Genomic DNA, 24265 nt, shown 5'->3' on the forward strand with positions numbered 1-24265 from the left:
CAGCACTTAATGAGAGCCAGAAGGTTGAAGCACAGCTGTATTCAGTTGAGGACAAACACCAGGCAGGGGCAGACACCGTTAGTAGGCCCTAAACACCATTTTTTTATTTAAAAACAGCACTTAATGAGAGCCAGAAGGTTGAAGCTCAGCTGTATTCAGTTGAGGGCAACACCAGGGAGGGGCAGACACCGTTAGTAGGCCGTAACCAAAGTTGAAGGCCAAATGCAGTTTAATATCTGATACTATAGGCCGAAAGCCAGAAGGTAGAAGCTCAGCTGTATTCAGTTGAGGGCAACACCAGGGAGGGGCAGACACCGTTAGTAGGCCATAACCAAAGTTGAAGGCCAAATGCAGTTTAATATCTAATACTATAGGCCGAAAGCCAGAAGGTGGAAGCTCCGATTTAGACAGTGGAGGACAATTTGAATTAGAGACTGCAGACAGACTTAGTAGGCTGTCCCCTGTGGACCATGCATCCACCACATTAACCCATTGCGCCTTAATGGACACGTAATCTTCCGTGGCGATGCCTACAGGTCTATGCATCTGTTGTCAGGTGCACCTTTGTACTCACAGATTGCCAGAGTGCATGGACAATGCGGTCTTTTACATGCTGGTGGAGGGTTGGGATGGCTTTTCTCGCAAAAGAAGTGTCGACTGGTTAGCTTGTAGCGTGGTACAGCGTAGTCCATCATGGCCTTATTAATAGTAAATAAAATATATAACTAGGCTCTATGAACTTTTAAATAGGTTCCAGGGGTACACGGGCAGCATTGGTGTGGTCAGTGGAGGAGTATTGCAAGTAGGGGCCGCAGACAGGCTATCAAAGGCCTAAAATAACAAACAATAGGCAGGCATGGCAGTTTAAAATCGGTTACATGGATACACAGGCAGGCACTCCAGGCAGCATTGTGGTCAGTGGAGGAGTATTGCAAGTAGGGGCCGCAGACAGGCTATTAAAGGCCTAAAATAACAAACAATAGGCTCATGGCAATTTTACATCGGTTACATGGATACACAGGCAGGCAGCATTGTGGTCAGTGGAGGAGGATTGCAAGTAGGGGCCGCAGACAGGCTGTCAAAGGCCTAAAATAACAAACAATAGGCTCATGGCAGTTTTACATCGGTTACATGGATACACAGGCAGGCAGCATTGTGGTCAGTGGAGGAGGATTGCAAGTAGGGGCCGCAGACAGGCTATCAAAGGCCTAAAATAACAAACAATAGGCAGGCATGGCAGTTTTAAATCGGTTACATGGATACACAGGCAGGCACTCCAGGCAGCATTGTGGTCAGTGAAGGAGTATTGCAAGTAGGGGCCGCAGACAGGCTATCAAAGGCCTAAAATAACAAACAATAGGCAGTCATGGCAGTTTAAAATCGGTTACATGGATACACAGGCAGGCACTCCAGGCAGTATTGTGGTCAGTGGAGGACTATTGCAAGTAGGGGCCGCAGACAGGCTATCAAAGGCCTAAAATAACAAACAATAGGCTCATGGCAGTTTTACATCGGTTACATGGATACACAGGCAGGCAGCATTGTGGTCAGTGGAGGAGGATTGCAAGGAGTGTCTGACACAGTTAGTACTCCAAAAAAAAAAAAATTTTAATGTCTCGCAATACAACTATAATTAAAAAAAGGGTGGCATGCTTAGGTACAGGGGTGGGCTCATCTGCAGAGTTTATGACAAAGTAATTTGGCAGTAAATTAGTATTTACTGGTATCAATATAGGACACTGCCCCAGACTACTTTAACTAGCATCATAGATGCAAACAAATTGGTATTGTTTGTCAGTGCCAGGCATTGAATGATGTCAGTGCATAGACTAAACATTGGTGGAGCTGTGCGAGATAATTTTGCACGTGGTAGAGCACAGTTTGAGGTGGGGGGGGGGGGACTCTCTTGTGGCCGGCGGTACCGCCCCAGGGCCCCTCATGTTACAACGGTGTGTCTGACGTTGGCTGCGCACCACCACCGCCAGAGACACTACATTGTACTATGAGGGACCCAGTGGCAGTGCCGTCGACCAAAAGCGGGCACACCCACCTCTTCAGACAAACAGCACTGTAACGGGTGACGGTAACAAGTGGCGAGACAACGGCCCCGTGGGGGGATTTTTCCCATTGGGGGAGGTGTAAACATGTCGTATGCTGGACAAACAGCTGCTGCAAATTAAGAGATAGGAACACTCACTAAGACCAGTCCAGAAGCAAGACCTTTTTATAGGAAAGCTAGGTGTCAGCGGGGAAAGGTGGGGCAAAATAATTTGAAATCCAGGAGTGGTTCATTTTAATGAAGGTGAGATCATCCACATTTTGGGTAGCCAGACGAGTCCTTTTTTCGGTTAATATTGAACCAGCAGCACTGAATACTCTTTCTGATAGCACACTAGCTGCTGGGCAAGCAAGCTCCTGCAACGCATATTCTGCCAATTCTGGCCAGGTGTCTAATTTGGATGCCCAGTAATCAAATGGGAATGACGGTTGAGGGAGAACATCGATAAGGGATGAAAAATAGTTAGTAACCATACTGGACAAATGTTGTCTCTTGTCACTTTGAATAGATGCTGCAGTACCTGTCCTGTCTGCGGTCATTGCGAAATCACTCCACAACCTGGTCAGAAAACCCCTCTGTCCTACGCCACTTCTGATCTGTGCACCTCTAACACCTCTGCCCTGTAGCCCCCTGCAGCTCGTGTGAGAACCATCACCGGCGCTGTGTGCTGGGAATGCCTGAATCAAACGGTCTACAAGAGTAGCTTGTTTGGTTGCTAATATTTGTTCGAGGTTCTCATGTGGCATAATATTTTGCAATTTGCCTTTATAGCGAGGGTCAAGGATGCAGGCCAACCAGTAATCGTCATCGCTCATCATTTTAATAATGCGTGTGTCCCTTTTGAGGGTACGTAAGGCATAATCCGCCATGTGTGCCAAAGTTCCAGTTGTCAAATCTGCGGTTGTGCTGGTTGGAGGGGCTGTTACAGGCAAATCTACGTCACTTGTCTCCCTTAAAAAAACAGAACCCGGCCTTGCAACGCCACTAATTTCTGTTGGCCCAGGAGAAGCTTCCTCATTCAAAAAGTACTCATCCCCATCATCCTCCTCGTCCTCCTCCTCCTCTTCGCCCGCTATCGCGTCCTCTACATGGCCCTGACCAGACAATGCCTGACTGTCATCAAGGCTTTCCTCTTCCTCGGCTGCAGACGCCTGCTCCTTTATGTGCGTCAAACTTTGCATCAGCAGATGCATTAGGGGGATGCTCATGCTTATTATGGCGTTGTCTGCACTAACCAGCCGTGTGCATTCCTCAAAACACTGAAGGACTTGACACAGGTCTTGTAGCTTCGACCACTGCACACCTGACAACTCCATGTCTGCCATCCAACTGCCTGCCCGTGTATGTGTATCCTGACACAAAAACATAACAGCACGCCTCTGTTCGCACAGTCTCTGAAGCATGTGCAGTGTGGAGTTCCACCTTGTTGCAATGTCGATGATTAGGCGATGCTGGGGAAGGTTCAAAGACCGCTGATAGTTCTGCATACGGCTGGAGTGTACGGGCAAACGGCGGATATGCGAGCAAAGTCTGCGCACTTTGAGGAGCAGGTCGGGTAACCCCGGGTAACTTTTCAGGAAGCACTGCACCACCAGGTTTAAGGTGTGAGCCAGGCAAGGAATGTGTTTCAGTTGGGAAAGGGCTATGGCAGCCATGAAATTCCTTCCGTTATCACTCACAACCTTGCCTGCCTCAAGATGTACAGTGCCCAGCCATGACTGAGTTTCATTCAGCAAGAACTTGGACAGAACTTCCGCGGTGTGTCTGTTGTCACCCAAACACTTCATTGCCAATACAGCCTGCTAACGCTTGCCACTAGCTGTCCCAAAATGGCACACCTGGTGTGCAACAGTGGCAGCTGCGGATGGAGTGGATGTGCGACTGCGGTGTGTGGATGAGCTCTCGCTTCTGCATGAGGAGGAGGAAGAGGAGGAGGGGGGGCTAACGCCTACAGGCCAACTCTTTCCTTGACCGTGGACTAGGCAAAACTGTCCCAATATTGCTGTCCCTTGTGGACCCTGCATCCACCACATTCACCCAGTGTGCCGTGATGGACACGTAACGTCCCTGGCCATGCCTACTGGTCCATGCATCTGTTGTCAGGTGCACCTTTGTAGTCACAGACTGCCTGAGTGCATGGACGATGCGGTCTTTAACATGCTGTTGGAGTGCTGGGATGGCTTTTCTAGAAAAGAAGTGCCGACTGGGTAGCTCGTAGCGTGGTACAGCGTAGTCCATCAGCGCTTTGAAAGCTTCGCTTTCAACTAACCGGTAGGGCATCATCTCTAATGAGATTAGTCTAGCAATGTGGGCGTTCAAACCCTGTGTACGCGGATGCGAGGATGAGTACTTCCTTTTCCTAACAAGAGTCTCATGTAGGGTGAGCTGGACTGGAGAGCTGGAGATCGTGGAACTAGCGGTGGTGCCGGTGGACATGGCAGACTGAGAGAGGGTTGGAGATGGTATTCTTGCCAGTGCCCTACATGCAGTGTTTCCTACTGCAAACCTGGTGATTCCCTGACTGCTTTGGCCTGGCGACGAAAGCTGCACAGATACTGCCGGTGGTGCGGGAAATGGTGGGTTTACAGTGAGGGAAGGGATGTAGCGTTGCTGACTAGCTTCATTGGCCGAGGGTGCTGCAACCTTTAGGGACATTTGGTAGTTATTCCAGGCTTGCAAATGCATGGTGGATAAATGTCTATGCATGCAACTTGTATTTAGACTTTTAAGATTCTGACCTCTGCTTAAGGTAGTTGAACATTTTTGACAGATGACTTTGCGCTGATCATTTGGATGTTGTTTAAAAAAAATGCCAGACTGCACTCTTTCTACTATCGGATAACTTTTCAGGCATTGCAGACTGAGCTTCTTTAACCGGATGGCCACGCTGTCCTCCAACAGGTTTTGGTTTTGCCATGCGTTTTTGGCCAGATACGGGCCCGGTAGATGGAACCTGTTGTGATGTTGATGCCTGCTGCGGCTCCTCCTCCTCCACTTCTGAACTACTGCCGCCTGCACCCTGTTCCCCCAATGGCTGCCAATCGGGGTCAACAACTGGGTCATCTATGACCTCCTCTTCTATGTCGTGTGCAACTTCGTCTGTGTCACCGTGTAAGCCGGTGGTATAGCGTTCGTGACGGGGCACCATAGTCTCCGCTGGGTTTGATTCTGCCTCCGTACACTGCGAGGGCAATGTTCTTGTCTGAGTCAAAGGAACAGCATAGTAATCTGGCTGTGGCTGTGCATCAGTGCACTCCATGTCCGATTCAACTTCTAATGGGCATGGCCTGTTAACTGTTTCACTGTCTAACCCAGGAACGGTATGTGTAAAGAGCTCCATGGAGTAACCTGTTGTGTCGACTGACGCATCCTTCACTGTTGTTCTGGGTGAAGGACAAAAGGAAGCGACTTGTTCATGACCGGGAGCATCCACTGACGATGCACTGCTCTGACATTTGGCACTTTCCGAGGAGGAGGCGAAAGAGCTAGAGGCAGAGTCAGCAATGAAAGCCAATACTTGTTCCTCCTGCTCCGGCTTCAAAAGTGGTTTTCCTACTCCCAGAAAAGAGAGCGTTCGAGGCCTTGTGTAGGCAGACGACGTTTTTGGCTCAACAACTCGAGACTTAGGTGCTGTACTGCTTTTACCACGACCACCTGATGCTCCACCACCACTACCATCATTACCAGCTGACAATGACCGCCCACGGCCACGACCTCTTCCTCATTGTTTGCAAAACGTAACCAAAGTAATGCTATTTGTTACTGTAAAACAACTTATAAGGTGAACTCAAACTTCTGTAGAATTTATATATACCTTTATAGGTGCCTGACACTGCCAATATTTATCTCCCACTAATTTTTTTTTTTTTTTGAAAAGGGAGAATTTAGCCAAAAAAAATAAAAATGGCCAAGTATCACACAGTGGTTTTTTCGGTGCCACACAATGAGAGAGAGATGCCACCCACAGCAAAGGCACGGAGGCAGACTTGCCAATATTTATCTCCCACTAACTATTTTTTTTTGAAAAGGGAGAATTTAGCCAAAAAAAAAAAAAAATGGCCAAGTATCACACAGTGGTTTTTTCGGTGCCACACAATGAGAGACAGATGCCACACACAGGACTGGCACGGAGGCAGACTTGCCAATATTTATCTCCCACTAACTATTTTTTTTTGAAAAGGGAGAATTTACCCCAAAAAAACAAAAAGGACCAGTATTACACACTGCTTTTCGGTGGGACACAATGAGAGACAGATGCCACACACAGGACTGGCACGGAGGCAGACTTGCCAATATTTATCTCCCACTAACTATTTTTTTTTGAAAAGGGAGAATTTAGCCAAAAAAAAAAAATGGCCAAGTATCACAGTGGTTTTTTCGGTGCCACACAATGAGAGAGAGATGCCACACACAGGACTGGCACGGAGGCAGACTTGCCAATATTTATCTCCCTGCAGTTATCTCAGAAAAGTATGGCAGGCAGCTAGAAAAAGGACTGCTGCACACAAAAGTGTGGACAAACACACAAGATAGCTGTGCAGAAAGGAAGGAAATACAGGATTTGTGCTTTGAAAAAAGCAGTTGGTTTGCACAGCGTCGTACACACACAGGCACAGCAACGCAGCTATCAGGGTCAGAGAGCCTTCTAGTGCAGCCCAATGAGCGACAGCGCTGAGGAAAAAAAAACGTAGCTTCCACTGTCCCTGCAAACAAAAGGTGGTGTTGGACAGTGGAAATCGCTACAGCACAAGCGGTTTGTAGCTTTATGTACCCTGCCTATCACTATCCCTGCTTCTGAAGAAGCAGCAGCAACCTCTCCCTATGCTCACATCAGCAGCAGTAAGATGGCAGTCGGCGGGAACGCCCCTTTATAGCCCCTGTGACGCCGCAGAAAGCAAGCCAATCACTGCAATGCCCTTCTCTAAGATGGTGGGGACTGAGATCTATGTCATCACGCTGCCCACACTCTGCGTCCACTTTCATTGGCTGAGAAATGGCGCTTTTAGCGTCATTGAAACGCGACTTTGGCGCGAAAGTCGCGTACCGCATGGCCGACCCCACACAGGGATCGGCTCGGTTTCATGAGACGCCGACTTTGCCAAAAGTCGGCAACTTATGAAAATGAACGATCCGTTTCGCTCAACCCTACCCTTTGCCATTGTTGTCTGATCTGTTTGCTCGGATTAGGGGGTCTAGTTGGTTCACCAAGATAGATCTTCGTGGTGCGTATAATCTTGTGCGTATAAAGCAGGGTGATGAATGGAAAACAGCATTTAATACGCCCGAAGGCCATTTTGAGTACTTGGTGATGCCTTTTGGACTTTCTAATGCCCCTTCTGTGTTTCAGTTCTTCATGCACGACATCTTCCGAGAGTATCTGGATAAATTTATGGTTGTGTATCTGGATGATATTTTGGTCTTTTCTGATGATTGAGAGTCCCATGTAAAACAGGCCAGGATGGTATTTCAGGTACTGCGTGCCAATGCCTTATTTGTGAAGGGTTCTAAATGTCTCTTCGGAGTCCAGAAGGTTTCCTTTTTGGGCTTTATTTTTTCTCCTTCTAATATTGAGATGGACCCAGTCAAGGTCCAGGCTATTCATGATTGGACTCAACCTACATCGGTTAAGAGTCTTCAGAAGTTCTTGGGTTTTGCTAATTTTTATCGTCGCTTCATCGCTAATTTTTCTGGTGTGGTTAAGCCTTTGACGGATTTGACCAAAAAGGGTTCTGATGTGACTAACTGGTCTCCTGCGGCTGTGGAGGCCTTTCAGGAGCTGAAGCACCGGTTTTCTTCGGCTCCAGTCTTGCGTCAGCCAGATGTCTCTCTTCCCTTACAGGTCGAGGTTGATGTTTCTGAGATTGGAGCAGGGGCTGTTTTGTCGCAGAGAAGCTCGGATGGCTCTGTGATGAAGCCATGTGCTTTCTTTTCAAGAAAATTTTTGCCTGCCGAGCGGAATTATGATGTTGGTAATCGGGAGTAGTTGGCTATGAAGTGGGCATTTGAGGAGTGGCGACATTGGCTAGAGGGAGCTAAGCATCATGTGGTGGTCTTGACTGATCACAAAAACTTGATTTATCTCGAGTCGGCCAAACGGTTGAATCCTAGACAGGCTCGTTGGTCGTTGTTTTTCTCCCGTTTCGATTTCGTGGTCTCGTACCTTCCTGGTTCGAAGAACGTGAAGGCTGATCCTCTTTCTAGGAGTTTTGTGCCTGACTCTCCAGGAGTTTCAGAGCCGGCTGGTGTCCTTAGAGAGGGGGTGATTTTGTCTGCCATTTCCCCAGATTTGCGACGGGTGTTACAGGAATTTCAGGCGGATAGACCTGACCGTTGTCCACCAGAGAGACTGTTTGTCCCAGATAGATGGACCAGCAGAGTTATTTCCGAGGTTCATTCTTCGGTGTTGGCGGGTCATCCTGGGATTTTTGGTACCAGAGATTTGGTGGCTAGGTCCTTCTGGTGGCCTTCCTTGTCGCGGGATGTGCGTTCCTTTGTGCAGTCCTGTGGGATTTGTGCTCGGGCTAAGCCTTGCTGTTCTCGTGCCAGTGGATTGCTTTTGCCTTTGCCGGTTCCGAAGAGGCCTTGGACACATATTTCCATGGATTTTATTTCGGATCTTCCAGTCTCTCAGAGAATGTCTGTCATCTGGGTGGTGTGTGATCGTTTTTCTAAGATGGTCCATTTGGTGCCCTTGCCTAAGTTGCCTTCCTCCTCCAATTTGGTTCCGCTCTTTTTTCAGAATGTGGTTCGTTTGCACGGCATCCCTGAAAACATTGTGTCTGACAGAGGATCCCAGTTTGTGTCCAGATTTTGGCGGACCTTTTGTGCTAAGATGGGCATTGATTTGTCTTTTTCGTCGGCCTTCCATCCTCAGACGAATGGCCAAACTGAGCGAACTAATCAGACCTTGGAAACTTATTTAAGATGTTTTGTTTCTGCTGATCAGGATGACTGGGTGACTTTTTTACCATTGGCCGAGTTTGCCCTTAATAATCGGGCTAGTTCTGCTACTTTGGTTTCGCCTTTTTTTTGTAATTCTGTTTTTCATCCTCGTTTTTCCTCAGGTCAGGTGGAGCCTTCTGACTGTCCTGGGGTGGATTCTGTGGTGGATAGGTTGCAGCAGATTTGGAACCATGTGGTGGACAATTTGAAGTTGTCACAAGAGAAGGCTCAGCGCTTTGCCAACCGCCATCGCTGTGTGGGTCCCCGACTCCGTGTTGGGGATTTGGTATGGTTGTCTTCTCGTTATGTTCCTATGAAGGTCTCCTCTCCTAAGTTCAAGCCTCATTTCATCGGTCCTTATAAGATTTTGGAAATCCTCAACCCTGTGTCATTTCGTTTGGACCTCCCAGCATCGTTTGTCATTCATAATGTGTTCCATCGGTCATTGTTGCGGAGGTATGTGGTGCCTGTGGTTCCTTCTGTGGATCCTCCTGCTCCGGTGTTGGTTGACGGAGAATTGGAGTATGTGGTGGAGAAGATCTTGGATTCTCGTATTTCAAGACGGAGGCTTCAATACTTGGTTAAGTGGAAGGGCTATGGTCAGGAGGATAATTCCTGGGTTGTTGCCTCCGATGTCCATGCGGCCGATTTGGTTTGTGCCTTCCATGTGGCTCCTCCGGACCGCCCTGGGGGCTCTGATGAGGGTTCGGTGACCCCTCCTCAAGGGGGGGTACTGTTGTGAACTCTGTTCTCGGGCTCCCTCTTGTGGTCACAAGTGGTACTGTGTGAGTTGTATCTTTGGGCTCCCTCTGGTGGCTCTTTTGTCATTCTGCGGGTCTGTGGCTGGGATCAGCTGCCTCGTCACCTGCTAGTTAGGTTTCCTATTTAACTCACCTGGACCTTCATTTGTTGCCTGCTGTTGATGTATTCAGTGCTGTTCTGATCTCTCCTGACTACATTCGTTATCAGTCTCTCCAAGAGAAGCTAAGTTTCTGTTTGTTCATTTTTTGCTCATCAGTGTCCAATATGTTTCTTGTATATGATGACGAGTTCTGTCCAGCTTGCTAATATGTGATTTCCTCGCTTGCTGGTAGCTCTGGGGTACAGAGTTTCTCCCCTCACATCATTAGTTTGTGTGGGGGTTCTTGCATTCTCTGCGTGGATATTTTGGTATAGGGTTTTTTACTGACGGCACAGCTTCCTCGCTATCTTCTTCTATCTAGTGTTAGCGGGCCTCATTTTGCTAAACCTGTTTCATTTCTGCGTTTGTATTTTCCCCTTAACTCACCGTTATTATTTGTGGGGGGCTTTCTATATCTTTGGGGTTATTTCTCTGAGGCAAGTGAGGTCTTTGCGTTCTCTTTAGGGTTAGCTAGTTTCTCAGGCTGTGAAGAGACGTCTAGGATTTTTCTAGGAACGTTCCACGGCTACCTTTAGTGTGTGTTGGATAGGATCAGGATTGCGGACAGTCCAGTTACCACATCCCCAGAGCTCGTCCTATGTTCATTTACTTAGCTGGTCAGATTTGTGATCCTAAGCCACTAAGGATCATAACAGGAAAGCTGACCCTGAACTATGACTAGGCTGAAACCCTACGATGGAGTGGGTGACCTATTCCTTGTCAATAGACCCACCGATGTTTCCTAGGCTAAACTGAAATGAAGACCTATAGGTAGGGGGGAAGGGTATCCCTGAACGATCTAAGGACTGGGAACAAAAACACGTAACCTCCTAGTAGGAAAATAGAGGAAGCTGCAGAAACGAATGGAGAACCAAAAACTGAACTGGCAGAACTAGAGATCCCAGAACTGCACAACACAGAAGGCTAACAAGGCACCAAGCCAGAACACTAGAAGATTAACACTGTTGTCCAGCAAGGACTGGGAGGCAGGTACTGGGTAATAAAGGGTGATACAAACACCTGACCTAGGACAAACCCAGCACCAGGGGGAAAAGACCAGCAGCCTGAAAACCACAGCAAGATGGCAGATTGTCAAAATGAAATAGATTCTAACAGTGACTGCATGTATGCAAATCACATATTTGCAGTCTCGTGGCTGAGAGCTTGTGGTATGCGTGCCGTGACGATCAAGAATTCTGCGGTCACAAAGGAGGCCAGTTTATTAAGATTGGTGTTGTTCAAGCCAGTCTTAATGCAGAAGTGTTGAGGAGTAGGATATGACAACTTCATAAAGAAGCGCAGAGCACCTAATGAGTTTAACGCATCTTCTCTGTGTTTTGCCCCACACAAGAAATGCTACTCCAAGTCAACTCAAGACCCGAGGTGACTTTTCTGGGGCAAGTTACGCCATAACTTTCTGTCTGGTCCTGCCCATTGTCCTTTCACTTTGGTAAAGTTGGCCAAAAGTCCCTAAATCTTTGTACAACTCTGTGCTGCGCAAACATTTTTTGCAACTTTCAAAGTTTTTTATGACAGTTTTCTGAAGTAATCACTTACATTAATTGACCCCATTGAGCTCCAAGAGTCAAAATGATTATGTGACCACTTTGATATAAAACATCTCATCACTTAGATATTATATCTACCGTATTTTGCGGATTACAAGACGCACCAGATTATAAGACGCACCCAAAATTTTGGGGTGGAAAATAGACAAAGAACATTTTTAAAAAAAATTGTGGTGCGCCTTATAATCTGTTTTAATGGATTACCTGGGGGGTAGCGTCGCTGATTCAGGAGGTCAGCAGGAGGAGCAGGGCGATGCTTCAGGCTCCGTCTACACTGAAGATATCGGCACCAGTGAGAAGAGGTCCCCTCTCCTGCACATATCACTGCGGTAGGCTTCAGGAAAATGTCTGCAGGAGGTGGTGCATGCGAAGATTGAGGTCTTGGGAGCCAAAATCTTGTCTGGGTCTCCCAAGATCTCCCAAAGTCTAACGCAGGGATAGTGGAGAGGGAACCTCCACTTACTGGTGCCAATATCTTCTGTGAAAGAACCCTCAACATCGCCCCACTCCTCCTGCCACCACTGCCGACTTCCTGAATCAGCGACCCTGGCTCCTGTGACCTTGATCCACCTGTTGTGGATTCTGTTTGTGGGCTCCCTCTGGTGGTTACTGCTGGTACTGGGTGACTTTGGTGGGTTGCGGCCTTTGGTTTCCACCTGTCCATCAGAGGCTGGGTGTTTCCTATTTTACCTGGCCTTTCTGTCATTTCCTTGCCGGCTATCAATGTATTCAGATGTGCTCTGTTTTGTTCCTGCCTACCTGCTCCCAGATCTTTCAGGATAAGCTAAGTGCTGATTTTCAGTTGTTTGGTTTTTTGTCCAGCTTGCTTATTATGTCTCTATGCTAGCTGGTAGCTCTAGTGGACTGAGGTTCTCCCCATGTGCCATGAGTTGGCACATGGGTTCTTGTAATCTCAGGATGGTTTTTTGATTAGGGTTTTTTGCTGACCGCTCAGACCCCTTTTGTATCGTTCTGCTTTCTAGTTTACAGCGGGCCTCTATTTGCTAAACCTATATATATCATCTCTATGTGTGTGCCTTCCTCTCATTTCACCGTCAATACATGTGGGGGGCAACTATACCTTTTGGGGTTCGTTCCTCTGGAGGCAAGTGAGGTCTTTATTTTCTCTGCAGTACTAGTTAGCTCTTAGGCTGGTGCGTGGCGTCTAGAACCAACGTAGGCACGCTCCCTGGCTATCTCTAGTTGCGTTTGTCAGGCGTAGGGCAGCAGTCAGCCCAGGTTCCATCACCCTAGAGCTCGTCCGTTATATATTTGTACCTTGCTTGTCCTGTGCTATCCCTAGCCATTGGGAGTCATGACAGTATAGCCGGCCCACAAAGTGTTAATTGTTTGGGCTGAAGCAGGAGAATAAGAAGTGTTTAAGGGAAATTTTTTTTTTTTTTTTCCCCTTCAGAGTTTTGCTGCCTAGCCCTTAATTGCTGTCTAGCTGCTTCTTACCTCCTCTTAACCCTTGAATGGCTCTGATCTTAGCTGTTTAACATGGATGTCCAGAGTTTGGCTTCCAGCCTGAGTAATCTCGCGGCAAAAGTTCAAAACATACAGGATTTTGTTGTTCACACTCCCATGTCTGAACCTAGAATTCCTATTCCAGAGTTCTTCTCTGGAGATAGATCTACCTTCCTGAATTTCAGGAACAATTGTAAATTGTTTCTTTCTTTAAGATCTCGCTCCTCTGGAGACCCTGCTCAACAGGTCAGGATTGTAATATCTTTCTTGCGGGGCGACCCTCAGAATTGGGCATTTGCATTGGCACCAGGGGATCCTGCATTGCTCAGTGTGGATGCGTTTTTTCTGGCATTGGGATTGCTCTATGAGGAACCCAACCTGGAGATTCAGGCTGAAAAGGCTTTATTAGCCCTCTCTCAGGGGCATGATGAAGCGGAAATATATTGTCAAAAATTTCGGAAATGGTCGGTGCTTACTCAGTGGAATGAGTGCGCCCTGGCTGCAAACTTCAGAAATGGTCTTTCTGAGGCCATTAAGGATATTATGGTGGGGTTCCCTACGCCTACAGGTCTGAATGAGTCTATGGCTATGGCCATACAGATTGATCGGCGTTTGCGGGAGCGCAAACCCGTGCACCAGTTGGCGGTGTCTTCTGAACAGGCACCTGAGACTATGCAATGTGATAGAATTCAGTCCAGAAGTGAACGGCAAAATTATAGGCGGAAAAATGGATTGTGTTTTTATTGTGGTGATTCAGCTCATGTTATATCAGCATGCTCTAAACGCACAAAAAAGCTTGATAAATCTTTTGCCATTGGTACTCTGCAGCCTAAGTTCATTTTTGTCTGTGACTCTGATTTTTTCACTGTCTTCCATTTCCGTCGATGCCTATGTGGATTCGGGCGCTGCCCTGAGTCTTATGGATTGGTCATTTGCTAAACGCTGCGGTTTTAGTCTGGAGCCTCTGGAAGTTCCTATTCCTCTGAAGGGAATTGACTCTACACCATTGGCTATGAATAAACCGCAGTACTGGACACAAGTGACCATGCGCATGACTCCCGTTCATCAGGAGGTGATTCGCTTCCTTGTACTGTATAATTTACATGATGTACTAGTGCTGGGGCTGCCATGGTTACAAACTCATAATCCTGTCCTGGACTGGAAAACAATGTCTGTGTTAAGCTGGGGATGTCAGGGGGTTCATGATGATGCACCTCTGATTTCAATCGCTTCATCTAGTCCTTCTGAGATCCCTGAGTTTTTGTCTGACTATAGGGATGTTTTTGAGGAGCCTAAGCTCAATTCGCTCCCTCCTCATAGAGAGTGTGACTGTGCTATAGAATTGATTCCTGGCAGTAAGTTCCCTAAGGGTCGTTTATTTAATCTGTCACTGCCAGAGCATACTGCTATGCGGAATTATATTAAGGAGTCCTTGGAAAAGGGACATATTCGTCCATCTTCGTCCCCTCTGGGAGCAGGTTTTTTTTTCGTGGCAAAAAAAGATGGTTCCCTGAGGCCTTGTATAGATTATCGCCTTCTGAACAAAGATTACAGTCAAATATCAGTATCCATTGCCATTATTGACTGACTTGTTTGCTCGCATTAAGGGGGCTAGGTGGTTCACTAAGATAGATCTTCGCGGTGCGTATAATCTGGTGCGGATAAAACAAGGTGATGAGTGGAAAACCGCATTTAATACGCCTGAGGGCCATTTTGAGTATTTGGTAATGCCTTTTGGACTCTCCAATGCTCCGTCAGTCTTTTAGTCCTTTATGCACAATATTTTCCGTGAATATCTGGATAAGTTTATGATTGTGTATTTGGATGATATTTTGGTGTTTTCTGATGACTGGGAGTCTCATGTTCTACAGGTCAGGAAGGTGTTTCAGGTTCTGCGGGCCAATTCTCTGTTTGTGAAGGGCTCAAAGTGTCTCTTCGGAGTCCAGAAGATTTCTTTTTTGGGGTACATTTTTTCTCCTTCTACTATTGAGATGGATCCCGTCAAGGTTCAGGCAATTTGTGACTGGACACAACCTACATCTGTTAAGAGCCTACAGAAGTTCTTGGGGTTTGCTAATTTTTATCGTCGGTTCATTGCAAATTTTTCCAGTATTGTTAAACCTTTGACTGATTTGACTAAAAAGGGTGCTGATGTTGCTAATTGGTCTCCTGCGGCTGTGGGGGCCTTTCAGGAACTTAAGCGCCGGTTTTCTTCTGCTCCTGTGTTGTGTCAACCAGATGTTTCACTTCCTTTTCAGGTTGAGGTTGATGCTTCCGAGATTGGAGCGGGGGCGGTTTTGTCACAGAGAAGTTCTGATGGCTCGGTGATGAAGCCATGTGCATTCTTCTCTAGAAAATTCTCGCCCGCTGAGCGCAATTATGATGTGGGTAATCGGGAGCTTTTGGCCATGAAGTGGGCATTTGAGGAGTGGCGTCATTGGCTTGAGGGTGCTAAACATCGTGTGGTGGTTTTGACTGATCACAAGAATCTCATTTACCTTGAGTCTGCCAGGCGTTTGAATCCTAGACAGGCTCGTTGGTCGTTGTTTTTTTCTCGTTTCAATTTCGTGGTTTCATACCTGCCAGGTTCAAAGAATGTGAAGGCAGATGCTCTTTCCAGGAGTTTTGTGCCTGACTCTCCTGGAGATTCTGGGCCTATTGGTATCCTTAGGGATGGGGTAATATTGTCCGCCGTATCCCCAGACTTGCGACGTGCATTGCAGGAGTTTCAGGTGGATAAACCGGATCGTTGTCCACCAGAAAGACTGTTTGTTCCGGATGATTGGACCAGTAGAGTCATCTCCGAGGTCCATTCTTCTGTGTTGGCTGGTCATCCTGGAATATTTGTTACTAGAGACTTGGTGGCCAGGTCTTTTTGGTGGCCTTCCTTGTCTAGGGATGTGCGTACCTTTGTGCAGTCTTGTGAAGTGTGTGCTCGAGCTAAGCCTTGCTGTTCTCGGGCCAGTGGGTTGTTGTTATCCTTGCCCATCCCGAAGAGGCCTTGGACGCACATTTCCATGGATTTTATTTCTGATCTCCCGGTTTCACAGAAAATGTCCGTTATCTGGGTTGTGTGTGACCGCTTTTCTAAGATGGTTCATTTGGTGCCCTTGCCTAAGTTGCCTTCCTCCTCTGAGTTGGTCCCTTTATTTTTTCAGAACGTGGTTCGTTTGCATGGGATTCCGGAGAATATCGTTTCTGACGGGATCCCAGTTTGTGTCTAGATTTTGGCGGACATTTTGTGCCAAGATGGGCATTGATTTGTCTTTCTCGTCTGCATTCCATCCTCAGACGAATGGCCAGACGGAGCGAACTAATCAGACCTTGGAAACTTATTTGAGGTGTTTTGTTTCTGCTGACCAAGATGACTGGGTTGCTTTTTTGCCACTGGCCGAATTTGCTCTTAATAATCGGGCTAGTTCTGCCACGTTGGTCTCTCCTTTTTTTTGTAATTCGGGGTTTCATCCTCGTTTTTCCTCTGGTCAGGTGGAGTCTTCGGATTGTCCTGGAGTGGACGTGGTGGTGGACAGGCTACATCAAATTTGGAATCAGGTGGTGGACAATTTGAAGTTATCTCAGGAGAAGACTCAGCAGTTTGCTAATCGCCGTCGCCGCGTGGGTCCCCGACTTCTTGTTGGGGATTTGGTGTGGTTGTCTTCTCGTTTTATCCCTATGAAGGTCTCTTCTCCTAAGTTCAAGCCTCGGTTCATCGGTCCTTATAGGATCTCGGAGATTCTTAACCCTGTATCTTTTTGTTTGGATCTCCCAGCATCGTTTGCTATTCATAATGTGTTCCATCGGTCGTTGTTGCGGAGGTATGAGGTGCCCGTTGTTCCTTCGGTTGAGCCTCCTGCTCCGGTGCTGGTAGAGGGAGAATTGGAGTATGTTGTTGAGAAGATCTTGGATTCTCGTGTTTCCAGACGCAAACTCCAGTATTTGGTTAAGTGGAAGGGTTATGGTCAGGAGGATAATTCCTGGGTGGTCGCCTCCGATGTTCATGCGACTGATTTGGTCCGCGCCTTCCATAGAGCTCACCCTGATTGCCCTGGGGGTTCTCGTGAGGGTTCGGTGACCCCTCCTCAAGGGGGGGGGTACTGTTGTGGATTCTGTTTGTGGGCTCCCTCTGGTGGTTACTGCTGGTACTGGGTGACTTTGGTGGGTTGCGGCCTTTGGTTTCCACCTGTCCATCAGAGAATGGGTGTTTCCTATTTTACCTGGCCTTTCTGTCATTTCCTTGTCGGCTATCAATGTATTCAGATGTGCTCTGTTTTGTTCCTGCCTACCTGCTCCCAGATCTTTCAGGATAAGCTAAGTGCTGATTTTCAGTTGTTTGGTTTTTTGTCCAGCTTGCTTATTATGTCTCTATGCTAGCTGGTAGCTCTAGTGGACTGAGGTTCTCCCCATGTGCCATGAGTTGGCACATGGGTTCTTGTAATCTCAGGATGGTTTTTTGATTAGGGTTTTTTGCTGACCGCTCAGACCCCTTTTGTATCGTTCTGCTTTCTAGTTTACAGCGGGCCTCTATTTGCTAAACCTATATATATCATCTCTATGTGTGTGCCTTCCTCTCATTTCACCGTCAATACATGTGGGGGGCAACTATACCTTTTGGGGTTCGTTCCTCTGGAGGCAAGTGAGGTCTTTATTTTCTCTGCAGTACTAGTTAGCTCTTAGGCTGGTGCGTGGCGTCTAGAACCAACGTAGGCACGCTCCCTGGCTATCTCTAGTTGCGTTTGTCAGGCGTAGGGCAGCGGTCAGCCCAGGTTCCATCACCCTAGAGCTCGTCCGTTATATATTTGTACCTTGCTTGTCCTGTGCTATCCCTAGCCATTGGGAGTCATGACATCCACCGCCGCTGCCCCCAGGTAAGATACCTTCGGATTATAAGATGCACCCCCTTTTTCCGGCCTAAATTTTTTTGGGAAAAAGTGCATCTTATAATCCAAAAAATACGGTATATATATTTTATTGTAGCAGTAGACACACAGATATGATAGGGCAGTAACTATAGTGGGTGCAGAGGTTGCAGCCGCACCTGGGTCTGGAATCCTAGCGTAGCCACAAAAGTTCCTTAAGACCCAAATGAGAAGATAATTTCTGTTAGGGCTCATTTCCACTGGCGAGGAAAACGGACGAGTGCAATCCGATAAAAAATCGGATTGCACTCGGACTAATGTTATTCAATAGGTGTCTTTTCATTTGCGATTTTTTTCTCAGTCGAAATCGGACTGAGAAAAAAATCGCAGCATGCTGCGATTTGCTGCGAGTCTCGGACGAGACTCGCCAATGCAAGTCAATGGGTGCGAGAAAAAAAACGGACGGAATACGGACCATCCGTATTCCGTCCGTTTTTTACGGATACATCACCATTCTGTGGCCTAGAACACTGTCCATGGTCCTGTAAATGACTGTATAAAAATAGTTGCAGAGAAATAAAACGGATTGCATACGGATTTCAAACGGATGTAAAACGGATGGTGCGATTAAAAATCGCATTGCACTCGCATTACACTCGCATGACAATCGCATGACAATCGCATACGCTACATCCCTTTTTTCAGTCCAGATTACGGACCGATTTGTCTCTCGCCAGTGTAAATGAGCCCTTAAAGTTGGGTCCGTGTTCGAGATTTTGTACTGGAGCCCACAAGCTTTGATTTATGGCACACAAGACCCTATTCATCATTTGTGTGTTTTTGTAAAACGTTTTTGGTTTAATTGTTGTATTTGTTAATTTTTATTTTTTTTGTGCCAAATTCTTAAAAATTAGGCAGATGGTTCATTCATTTTGCAATTTTTTTTAATTCAAACCTGTTTTCTTACTTTTTACCAAAAAAAGGCACATGTTCGGCTAAAACAAAAACATCACAAAATGTGAGCAAATATTCCATGTGTATATACAAATCACTCAATAGGGGAAACTGGAATACATTTGTGCAACATGGCGAACATAAGAAAAAAAAAAGAGGGGGAAAAAAGAGTGAACATATAAAATAAACTTTAAAAAAAGTAAAAAATTTAAAGAAAAAATTGGTGCAAAAGAAAAATAGGCAAATAAAAGTAGAAAAGAAAATTGTGCAATAGCAATAATAAATGGTCCCGCAGTGTAGAGAATTGGCAGAGGTATAGATTGCACTAATATCTCCAACTTTTTTTTTTAACAATTTTTTTTAACTTTTGATTTTCCAAAAATTGTTTTTTTACTGTCTTTTTCTGGTCACAAGCTGGTTTTACTGTGTGGTTCTAAACTATAACATCTTTATACTACTAGGAATATATTCATTTAGAAAATAATTTGTTAAAGTTAGTGATGAGCGAATATACTCATTACTCGAGATTTCTCGAGCATGCTCGGGGGTCCTCCGAGTATTTTTTAGTGCTCGGAGTTTTCGTTTTTATTGCCGCAGCTGAATGATTTACATCTGTTAGCCAGCATAAGTACATGTGGGGATTCCCAACCAACCAGGCAACCCCCACATGTACTTATGCTGATCACTAGTTAAAATCTAATTCACTGTGCCTGGCAGAAAAAAAAATCAAAAAAGTATTGAATCCTACATATTTGTTTGACAAGTGGGAGGGGTCAACATTTGGAGTCATTTTATGTGACTCAAACAAATAAATAAATCACATCTGGACTCACTGACACAAGAGAATTTTAGTAAGAATTTAATAGTGCAATGTCCATGAGATATCTACCAGAAGACCACCATGGAGGCATGTCTGACCTTTAGTTTTCAAGTTAATGCATCTAATAAAGCTCATACTAAGTTAGTCAAAATGTCAATTTTTTTCTAACACATAAAAAAATCTCATCTGATGATACAGGTACGGGAGAGTTTCCACTTGGAAGAAGAATAAAGCGATTTTCCCAATACATTTTTGCAGTTCAACGTCCGTGAGAAGTCTACGAAGAGACCAGCATGGAGTCCGGTGTGATTGTTAGTTTAGACTTAAGGGTCATGAACATACAGTTCCAACTAAAATAGGTTTTTGTTCTTAAAAATATAAATTCATAGAAAGGATTGATGTCCAATTTCAGGTACTTTCAACCTTTTGAAGACATCTCCCCAACCGAAGATGGAATTGGATGTGCCCTAAATCGAGTCTAATGTTAAAAGTCGTCAAGGTCAAGACAAATCTAAAAGCTTCACGTCAAGCTGTGAGCGGAAGACGAGAGGAAAGAAAGAGGAGATTGTGAATATGTGACATCTTTCCGTTCCTGCCTCCACCTGCTGAGATGACTAGCGTAACCTCGAGGATGTGTTTTAGTTTCCTAGGTTAGGGCAAGATCTTGGGTCAAGAGGCAGGTCATGGAAAGACCCTACTCTTCCGCAAGGCTGAACACAATGCCGAGTTCTTCCACTCTCTCAGAAGAAAAGACAATAGAGAATCAGTCACTTTTCAGTGATCATGACATATATGATCCATTACAGCTTTTGTTAACACTCATCCCAATTCTTAATGCTTAAATTGTACCTATCCTTTTCTATTATATTGGGAGTTTGGGGTTCACAACCTTTGACTTTGCCAAAGTCATTTTTCAGAAGTCATCTGGTGGGACATTCTAAAGGTGGTGAGAACATCCACCAACATAATAGGTTTTCAGAAAATATTTGTCATTTTTGCCGAATATGTTTCTTGCATTGTTCATTTCAATGGCCGCAGTGTAATCCTTCATTTCTTCTATGGTGGCGCTACTCGGGAATTAATCATTTGTTGCCAGTCCTGTCTCGAGATAGTTGCCGGAGAATTTAGCAATGGGACACCCAGCAATCAACTTATAAGGTATCAATCACTAGGTGTTTGCCCATATATCATGCTGCTATCAGATTACACAGCAGAGAGCCTGATTCCAGTGATGTACCACTTTCTTTACTGATAAATGCACGCATCCCTGGCGGTCAGCGCTCGCTTGCACGCATTAGCTCTAGAATTACCACAATTGTCCGAGTCCGAAGTTGATAAGGCAGACACCTGAATGGATCATCGCCGTCACGGGGATGTGCGATTGGCCTGAGTTTATCCAGAGTCGCTACGCTTACGGGGAGAGTGCGGCAGGGAGAGGCCGTGGAGGACTGTCCCGAAGCTGCGCCCGGGACCCTGGACTGGTTTTGGTCTGTTAAATGCACGCATCCCTGGCGGTCAGCACTCGTTTGCACATATTAGCTCTAGAATTACCACAGTTGTCCAAGTCAAAAGTTGATAAGGCAGACACCCGAATGGATCATCACCGTCACGGGGATGTGCGATAGGAGCGAGTTTATCTAGTCGCAACGCCTATGGGGAGAGTGCTGCAGGGGGAGGCCACAGAGGACCATCCCGATGCCACGCCCAGGACCCCGGACTGGTTTTGGTCTGTTAAATGCACACATCCCTGGCGGTCAGTGCTCGTTTGCACATATTAGCTCTAGAGTTACCACAGTTGTCTGAGTCAAAAGTTGAAAAGGCAGACACCCGAATGGATCATCACCGTCACGGAGACCTGCGATCAGCCCGAGGTTATCCAGAGATGCAACGCTTACGGGGAGAGTGCGGCAGAGGGAGGCCATGGAGGACCGTCCCGACGCCGTGCCCGAAACCCTGGATTGGTTTTGGTCTGTTAAATGCATGCATCCCTGGTGGTCAGCGCTCATTTGCACGTATTAGCTCTAGAATTACCACAGATGTCACAGTCGAAAGTAGATAGGGCAGACTTACTTTACTGGATGCTGTAGGGTTGATAAAAAACTATTTTATCTGCTGCGGATTTATTAGCTCTCTGAATGCCGAGCTCTGCATAACTCCACCCACACCATTGATTGGTAGCTTTACGTGTACACTGTGTATAGGCAGAAAGCCAATCAGTGGTGGGGGCGTGGTTGGACTAACTGACAGTAGATATGCTAGTCCTCTAGTGATGTTTTCCCGCTGAAAACAGTAAGCCCAGTAAGTGATACATCCCTGGAATCAGGGTCTTAGCACTTATGTAAAAAAAAACCTGGTAATAAATTCCCTCTAAGGTGGGGTATCGATCTAAAATTGCCACCCACATTAATATTGAAACTATTCTTAATACCTTTCAACATATATAAATTATTAGGTGATTATGGAGTTCTTAAAAAAAAAACTATGGTGTCGATTTATCAAACGGTGTATACCAGAATTTTGGTGCAAAATTTTTAAAAATGTCTCATCATTTTTGCACAACTTGTAATAAATTATGACAAAAATTTGAGTCGCTGATGGTCACACGGCAGGTGAAAAATGAGCCAAATTCATTACAAAGCACACACCTTTTATAGAAATTGGCGCCAATGACTCCAGCGCTCAATGGAACAAGACATAGTGAGTTGGGGTTTTCCTTTTTAGGGTAATTTTTAAACTGTAATGGAACATCAAACTTTTCTTTAAAGGCTATGGGCGCTTTCTCTATGCTCATAAATTTTAGGCTCAAAATTATTTTTCAGTTGTGTAGTTCCAACAATGTTGCATCACTTGCGTTCAATTGCCTCAGAGTTTTATCAACTATTGCTGCAGAATAAGTTAACTGAGAATCCATCAGTGAGTTTCTTCTGACATGAGAGTTTATAACTCTTACCTTTGTTCTCCTGAGCTCTTCTCAGTTGATTTATGACTAGAAAAGTTGAGCTCCACTTTCATATTTTAACAAACCAGCTGAAAACTGCTCATAATGTCAACGATATGCATTGTAAACTCAGCTGTCCAGACAAGCTCAGTAAACTCCCATTGCAGTCAGCAATAGACAATGAAACGCAGCGGCTATGGGATGCAAATGGTGCCAAATTTTTAATTAAGCCCAAATGCAAAACATTGATTTGTAGTAGAAGTGAGTAAATTTATTCGGTTTTGAATGGAATTTTCCTCTAATTTTACCATAATTTGGATTTTCCTGAATTTGAATATTTTGCCAATTCACTTCATGCCATTTTGCTTCATTGTAGAGGACTGGGAAAGCGGTAAAAAAAAAAAAAAGAGTAAAAAAAAAAAGAATACTCACCTTGCCACTCACTTAACCTTCCACGAGTCACTGTCTTTTCCTCTGAGCATTCAAGTCTCTTTTTTCTGCCTTCCTCTTCTTTCCGACATCATCTTTCACCTTCTCACCCTGCTCGGAGGCTTTCAGCACTAAGTAGGCCTCAAACGTAATGGTCTGTGTGAACTCAGCCATGTGGTCGCTAGCTGCAGCCACCATATTTTGGGGCCAGCTGAAGGTTAAAAATTAATAATACTCACCTCACTGCTCACCTGTTCCACCACAACCAACATCTCAGCATCCAGTCCTCTGCACCTCTTCGTTTCATATCCTCCTGCGCACATCCTCTTCGTCAAGCTCTACTCTATGTCTTCTTGCACCAAGAAGGCCTCTAATGTAACAATATGGCATAACATCGCAAAATCCGTCCCCCGAGGAGCTGACGGCGGGGTGTACAGTGATGTCAAAGGCCTCCATGGTGAAGGAAGATATGGCATAGAGTAACCAAGCAAAGGAGGAACTGTGCAATGAGGGAAGGCTAAAAGACGAGGAGTGGATGGCCGGATAGCGGGACAAGTGAGTGGTGAGGCCAGTATTAATTTCTTTTCAATTCAATTCAATTTGCAGAAAATAACTTTAACGCAAATCGAATTACTTTGGAGAATTCACATGATTTGACAAATTTGAACCTTGGCAGCTTCGATCATCTCTACTTTCGATCAAGAAGATATTGTCGAATACTTTTGGGCTTTTAATTCATGTATCATGGTTCTTTTATCATTTTCTTTGAAAAATTGGAGATGTTCCTCTTCGGCCCTGCTTGACTTTTTTGTAATACCTATGTCATCGAGTGAGAATGTTACACAGTGTTTTCCAAGTTCCAAATGCTATCTTGTTTTACTAACCGGTGGTGGGACCTTCATCGATGGGACATCTCTGATTTTTAGCAATTAAAGTCTGTGCTGCAACTTCTAAGACCATTCCGATATTCCGTTGATTATTATTATTTTTTTTTTCAGATGACCACACGGAAGCACCAGTCCTGACCACAAATGGCGGTCTCCAGTCCATTCTAGAGGACACGGTTTCACCAGCATTTGGTGCTACAGTGATCATTATTGTGACTGTGGTGATTTCTGGGAGCGCCTATCTTTGTTTTCTGAAGTACATATGTTCCGGATGTTGTAAGGCAACACAGGTTGTCCCAGTGAGGAGACTTGACCCATCTAAATCTGAAGAGCAAGTATAGTGACTGCGGTTAAAGGTGGCTACAATATGATCTGTAGCCATACATGGCAGAACGATGGCGTTGACTCTTCTTGAGTTGGACCTAAAAGAACATGTGTTGTAAC

Source organism: Ranitomeya variabilis, chromosome 3 (genome assembly GCF_051348905.1).
Source record: "Ranitomeya variabilis isolate aRanVar5 chromosome 3, aRanVar5.hap1, whole genome shotgun sequence".
In the NCBI taxonomy this organism is placed as follows: Eukaryota; Metazoa; Chordata; class Amphibia; order Anura; family Dendrobatidae; genus Ranitomeya; species Ranitomeya variabilis.